The sequence below is a fragment of the Ranitomeya variabilis genome, chromosome 6 (genome assembly GCF_051348905.1).
Source record: "Ranitomeya variabilis isolate aRanVar5 chromosome 6, aRanVar5.hap1, whole genome shotgun sequence".
NCBI classification, from domain to species: domain Eukaryota; kingdom Metazoa; phylum Chordata; class Amphibia; order Anura; family Dendrobatidae; genus Ranitomeya; species Ranitomeya variabilis.
Genome location: NC_135237.1, coordinates 566,149,197 through 566,156,428, shown reverse-complemented (window position 1 = coordinate 566,156,428; position 7,232 = coordinate 566,149,197). Strand labels below are relative to the sequence as shown.

At 43.2% G+C, this 7,232-nt stretch overlaps 1 long non-coding RNA gene across 1 annotated transcript; it reads right to left on the bottom strand.

Moving 5' to 3' along the window:
• Positions 1-656: 656 nt before the first annotated feature.
• On the bottom strand, positions 657-3,382 carry LOC143781655 (uncharacterized). Its single transcript, XR_013216788.1, has 4 exons — positions 3,174-3,382; positions 3,002-3,085; positions 2,409-2,480; positions 657-775 (listed from the first exon to the last, which is right to left on the bottom strand). It is a non-coding gene; the product is annotated as an uncharacterized LOC143781655 (long non-coding RNA).
• Positions 3,383-7,232: the final 3,850 nt, after the last annotated feature.

The following is a 7,232-nucleotide window of genomic DNA, read 5'->3' as shown; positions in this document are numbered from 1 at the left end:
AAACAAACTGCTTAATATGCCCAAGGTATTTCTTTATTGTATTTCCAGTTGTGTCGGAAAGCAAAAACTTGTTGAAATATTCCTCGCTCTTTTCAAAACTTTTAAGAAAGTTGGTAGACGCATCACTTGGGTCCACATAGAACAAAAATTTTGCAACATGGTCCTTCTGTGATTAAACATAAATATCCATTAGGGCATACATGTCAAACACGGGGCCCCTTTCACACTTGTGAATGCGCTACCCACAAATTTGCACTGCACTCATCTGCGAATGCGGTGTGAATGTGCTGGTGCAGTTTTTATTCACATGTACTTGTGACTATGTTGCGAATATTATACAGCATATGTTTAGAATTGTGCCATTTCCCACTATTATCGGACATGCTCAATAACCTATTCGCAAGTGCATACTTGCGAATAAATTTTTGATAGCGTGAATGGACCCATTTAAATCGAGTCCTTCACGCGTATGAATTCAGACGCAGCAAATTTGCTTAGAAATTCAGAAGTGTGAAAAGTCCTGCAGGTAAAATCTGCTGTGGCCTCCAATAAAATGACTTTGACATACCTGCATTAGGGTTTGAATGTGTAAAGAAACTATCAAATACAGGTAGACTAATAGAAAACCACACTTACCATCGCACTGATGCTTGTCCGACCAAACTCCTTACTCAAAGCTTCTGAAACTTTCCAAAAGGGGGTGATCTAAATTTATGTTTTTTTATAGACCCCAGCAATAGCCAGTCTCCTACGCTGTGGGGTGTGGGAGCTCGGCCTGAAATGTTAAGGCACATGTTACAACCAGCAGAACACCTACTGATATTAGTGTGGCTACACATGGCAGACTAGTAAATTAAACTTTCCCAGCGTCTTCAGAAACATCCTCATCACAGATGTTCTCTTGATCACTTGGTAGCCTAAAGAGATGTTGAAAATTGCAAATAATTCATTTTTGCATACATACACGTGTTTGGCAGCATATCATTTGTTTAAGGCTACTTTCACAAGGTAGCGTCAATGCAACGTACCGACGCAAACTGTGATTAGAAAACACAACGGGGGCAGCGGATGCAGTTTTACAATGCATCCTCTGCCCCATTGTGATGTGCGGGGAGGAGGGGGTGGAGTTCTGGCCGCGCATGCGCGGTTGGAAATGGCGGACACGACGCACCAAAAAACGTTACATGTAACTTTTTTTGTGCCGACGCAACCGTCGCACGACGGTTGCGACGTGTGGCAATCCGTCGCACTGCGTCGCTAATGCAAATCTATGGAGAAAAAGCACATCCTGCAAGCAATTTTGCAGGATGCGTTTTTTCTACAAAACGACGCATAGCGACGTGCAGTGCACGACGCTAGTGTGAAAGTAGCCTAAGCAATTTCAATAACTTTTCATTCAGATTGTTTTATGTAACAAAAAAAGCACACTATTGTTTTTAAAGTCAGGGAAAAAAGGGATTGATTTTTTGCATTATTCCACAAATAACGGCTCAGGAATATATCATCCGTGTGAAATCAGCTTAAGGCCGGTTTCACACGTCAGTGTCTCCAGTACGTCTAGTTACAGTTTCCTCACGTACCGGAGACACTGACACACATAAACCCATTCAAATGAATGGGTCTATGCATATGTCTGCGTGTTTTCACAGACCGTGTGTCCGTGTTGAAAACATAGACATGTCTGTTTTTCTCCGGCAGCACGGTCCGCAAAACGTCCTGCACACATAAAACAATGTGCACTCTCCTCCGTGTGCACGTATCACCACAGGAGAGACCGCTACATTAAGCGCTGTCCTGTGTGTGGTGCTGAAGCCGGCATTCATCCCTTCTCCCGTGCTCTGCTGAAAGAAGCGTGAGCAGGAGAAAAAAGATGAAAGATCAAGTTTTTTGTAATGGTTTTTTTTTTTTTTTCTTTTGTTTAAATTAAAGTTCGGGGTCACCTCCCACCCCACCCCCCGCACACCCGCCCACTTGAAGACGTCATACTCTCCCTATTCCAGCGATGCCTGGTCTCAGCGCCGGCAGCTCTTCCTGTTTGAGTGGTCACGAGGTACTGCTCATTAAGGTGATTAATATGGACTCATAACTAGCGGCAATCAGCTAGTTGTCCCCTATCCTGTGGAATGAATAGGACTCAACTCTGAAAAAAAAATATCCCGCCTCCGAAGTTCCCCTTTGAGGGAACACACACACACACACACACACACACACACACACACACACACCAGTTTGAGATGAGAGTTTGACACTGCAGCCAATGTTCTATGGGATTTTGAAATGACATACAGGTGCACTTTTCAAAGTTCCATACAATAGAATTATCTGCAGTTTAAAACTCAGTGGCTTCTGTGGCTGGTCTCTATAACTACAGTGAGAATTTAATATAAATAGAAGTGTTCAATAATTACCTTGATGAGCTCCTTTTCCTTAACTGCTTCTGCCTCGATCGCATTTCCATGTGAAAGGAAGGTGCATGTGCCCTAAAATGAATACAATAGTATGTTAAAGCTGATTGAGTGCATCCATTAGCTTACAAAAAAAAGGGGGCGAAGCCAGCGCTGCTTATGGTCAGAACGCAGTACATAAAGTGCACATGTAGGTATTAATTTCTAACTGTATTTCAAAAACAGACATTTAGCAAACAATTGATCAATTCTTTGAACCATCCCGCCACGTCAAGGCATTCTCATAATGGGGCAGTCCTACTCTACGTGTTTTATATTCGCTGTGCCATTATGGCTTCCTAAAAGCAAGACCATAGGTCAATCATAGTGAACACAGAGAATGGCACACATGGCCCAGCGCGCACGGCAACAGTGGTGGTCAACCACTAACCAATGTCGAGGCAAAAAAAAGGGGGGGGGGGAGAAGCCAGCGCTGCTTATGGTCAGAACGCAGTAATGGCACAGCAAATATAAAACACAGAGTAGGACTGCCCCATTATGAGAATGCCGTGACGTGGCGGGGTGGTACCATTGTATTGGAGTAAAGGTATATTCACCTTGCACTCGAATACTCTTCATCGCTATCCAATTCAGGGTCAGCTGTCTGGTCTCTTCTTCCACTGGTGCTCTGTTCTGCAGCCCTTTAGGGGAGTCAAGAAAAAAAAAAAGCATTAGTGTTTGTCAAGTTTATTTCAAAGCAGGTAGTATTTTCATTTCACAATAAAATACCTGGAGGTGCTGGCTGTGGGTTCTTGACTCTCTCCTCCCGTGCTTCCTCCAGTATGTTGTATTCATGGCAAATGTCATCCATGTTCTTTTCCCTATAGTTCCTGTCCGCTGTAATATTAGAATGTGCCAAATACCTGGCGACCAGACGTTGTTGCACGTCTGTACATCTTGAGTTAGTCCAGGTTTCTAACCATCTGGCTGGTGACTAGGGGGAGATTATACCTTAAAAAAAATAAATAAATATAAACAAACATGACTCTACATGTAGAGACTAAGATGCATGACTTTTAATAATCTTCCTGTGGAAACGGTTCATATCATTGATTATGTTGTAAATCGCATTCCCTGTAGTGGACACAAAAAATGGATCTTCCGAATTTTCGGTACTGCTCAGTACAGGTCGCACATGTGTAAAACACACATTGAACCACTTTAAAGGCAAAAAAATAGAATTATGATGTGACTGAAACTCACATTCCAACTTTGCATTAAGGAAACCGAGAAATCCTATCTCTTCTTCGGTTGGAGTCAACACAAAGCTGGCCACTTGTGTTGAAGTCTTGTGTTCCTTGACCCCGATGACCACAAAGGCTTCTCCCTTATACTGATGCTGAACCCTCTCCTTCCACTCAGAAACCTACGAGTCAGGAGATGTGCAAGTTGAACAACAAGTGTCACTTAAGAAAACAGGACAAGCTAGAGGAGGTGGTTACTTAGTCATATGTTGTACTACTCCTGGTCTTTGTCCGTGCTTCAGCACTAGGAGGCACACCAGGTAATTAAGGATTTGTAGTTGTTGTTCTTTAGCTTTGCTCCCTGCACGAATCTTTCTGAGACACGTAAAAAACTCTAGTTTGGCGGCAACCAGAATTTTCTGAGCCTCCGCTGCTGTCATTGTTAGTGTATTAAATGCTTTATATCTAAGAAAAAAATTTAAAACCTATGAAGTGAGTTCATCTGAAAACCCGGAGGGGGATTAAGTATTTATTGTTAGGAAATATACACAAATCATAATGGCTCATAACTCACCTTTTGCCAACAACCTCCTTTGAAAACCCTTAGGACAGCCTAGTCTGGATGTCTTTGGTCACACCTTTGAATATTTTGAAGGAGTTGTACAAATCCCAGTTCTCATGCGCCAGATTGGATGCCCTGAGTTGATGGTGTACGAACATCTTCAGATGCTTCAAGTAATTGAATATTGTTTGGGATGTGAGCTTCAAATCCTGAAGCTTGTTAAAAAAATGAGATGGCCCTCTCAATGTCCAGCATAAAGTTCAAGGTCACCTGCTCTGGGTCCATATAGTAAAGGAATCTTGCAACATTCTCAACCTATTGCTTGTAGTTTTGAACACGCAAGGTCTTTTGTAAATAATCAGCAAACCTTTGCAAAATAGGATGACTTGGCGAATGACGCTTATAAAGACCTGCAGTCTTCATCTTTTTCCTGACGTCAGTTGACCATTTTGTCTGCAGAATTCTATAATTATACTAGGAACAAGGACAGATGCAGTCATGGAATCCAATAAAAACACTTTTATTAATAATCAATATAAAATGTACAAAAAAGAACCAAACAGTGTGCAATGAGACTAGCAGATGACACAAGGATGCCAGAGGCAACATGAACTAAGCAGTCACCCAAGGTATGGTGCCCCAGCAGTAATCCCAATACAACTCATAGGTATACAGAAGCACATAACATGTCCCAGCTTCATGCTCGACAAGTAAAGAGCAGCACTAACATATACAGTGGGGCAAAAAAGTATTTAGTCAGTCAGCAATAGTGCAAGTTCCACCACTTAAAAAGATGAGGCGTCTGTAATTTACATCATAGGTAGACCTCAACTATGGGAGACAAACTGACAAAAAAAATCCAGAAAATCACATTGTCTGGTTTTTTTTATCATTTTATTTGCATATTATGGTGGAAAATAAGTATTTGGTCAGACAAAATTTAATCTCAATACTTTGTAATATTGCCAACAAAGGATATGACAGAGGTCAAACGTTTTCTGTAAAGGTACCTTCACACGAAACGACATTATAACGATATCGCTAGCAATCCGTGACGTTGCAGCGTCCTCGCTAGCGATATCGTTTCGTTTGACACGCAGCAGCGATCAGGATCCTGCTGTGATGTCGCTGGTCGCTGAATAAAGTCCAGAACTTTATTTGGTCGTCCGATCGCTGTGTATCGTTGTGTTTGAAAGCAAAAGCAACGATACCAGCGATATTTTACACTGGTAACCAGGGTAAACATCGGGTTACTAAGCGCAGGGCCGCGCTTAGTTACCCGATGTTTACCCTGGTTACTAGCGTAAAATGTAAAAAAAACAAACAGCACATACTCACATTGCGTCCCCTGCAGTCTGCTTCCTCCTCTGACTCAGCGCCGCAAAGTGAAAGTGAAAGCAGCACAGCGGTGACGTCACCGCTCTGCTCTCACTGTACGGCGCTCAGTCAGTCAGGAAGTGGACGCAGGGGGACGTGAATGTAAGTATGTGCTGTTTGTTTTTTTTAGATTTTACGCTGGTAACCAGGGTAAACATCGGGTTACTAAGCGCGGCCCTGCGCTTAGTTACCCGATGTTTACCCTGGTTACCAGGGGACCTCGGCATAGTTGATCGCTGGAGAGCGGTCTGTGTGACAGCTCTCCAGCGACCAAACAGCGACGCTGCAGCGATCGACATCGTTGTCGCTATCGCTGCAGCGTCGCTTCGTGTGAAGGTACCTTAAGTCTTCACAAGGTTGCCACACACTGTTGTTGGTATGATGGCCCATTCCTCCATGCAGATCTCCTCTAGAGCAGTGATGTTTTTGGCTTTTTGCTTGGCAACACGGACTTTCAACTCCCTCCAAAGGTTTTCTATAGGGTTGAGATCTTGAGACTGGCTAGGCCACTCCAGGACCTTGAAATGCTTCTTACGAAGCCACTCCTTCGTTGCCCTGGCGGTGTGCTTTGGATCATTGTCATGTTGAAAGACCCAGCCACGTTTCATCTTCAATGCCCTTGCTGATGGAAGGAGGTTTGCACTCAAAATCTCACGATACATGGCCCCATTCATTCTTTCATGTACCCGGATCAGTCGTCCTGGCCCCTTTGCAGAGAAACAGCCCCAAAGCATGATGTTTCCACCACCATGCTTTACAGTAGGTATGGTGTTTGATGGATGCAACTCGTATTCTTTTTCCTCCAAATACAAGTTGTGTTTCTACCAAACAGTTCCAGTTTGGGTTCATCAGACCATAGGACATTCTCCCAAAACTCCTCTGGATCATCCAAATGCTCTCTAGCAAACTTCAGATGGGCCAGGACATGTACTGGCTTAAGCAGTGGGACATGTCTGGCACTGCAGGATCTGAGTCCATGGTGGCGTAGTGTGTTACTTATGGTAGGCCTTGTTACATTGGTCCCAGCTCTCTGCAGTTCATTCACTAGGTCCCCCCGCGTGGTTCTGGGATTTTTGCTCACTGTTCTTGTGATCATTCTGACCCCACGGGGTGGGATTTTGCGTGGAGCCCCAGATCGAGGGAGATTATCAGTGGTCTTGAATGTCTTCCATTTTCTAATTATTGCTCCCACTGTTGATTTCTTCACTCCAAGCTGGTTGGCTATTGCAGATTAAGTCTTCCCAGCCTGGTGCAGGGCTACAATTTTGTTTCTGGTGTCCTTTGACAGCTCTTTGGTCTTCACCATAGTGGAGTTTGGAGTCAGACTGTTTGAGGGTGTGCACAGGTGTCTTTTTATACTGATAACAAGTTTAAACCGGTGCCATTTCCACAGGTAATGAGTGGAGGAAAGAGGAGACTCTTAAAGAAGAAGTTACAGGTCTGTGAGAGCCAGAAATCTTGATTGTTTGTTTCTGACCAAATACTTATTTTCCACCATAATATGCAAATAAAATGATAAAAAAACAGACAATGTGATTTTCTGGATTTTTTTTTCTCAGTTTGTCTCCCATAGTTGAGGTCTACCTATGATGTAAATTACAGACGCCTCTCATCTTTTTAAGTGGTGGAACTTGCACTATTGCTTACTGACTAAATACTTTTTTT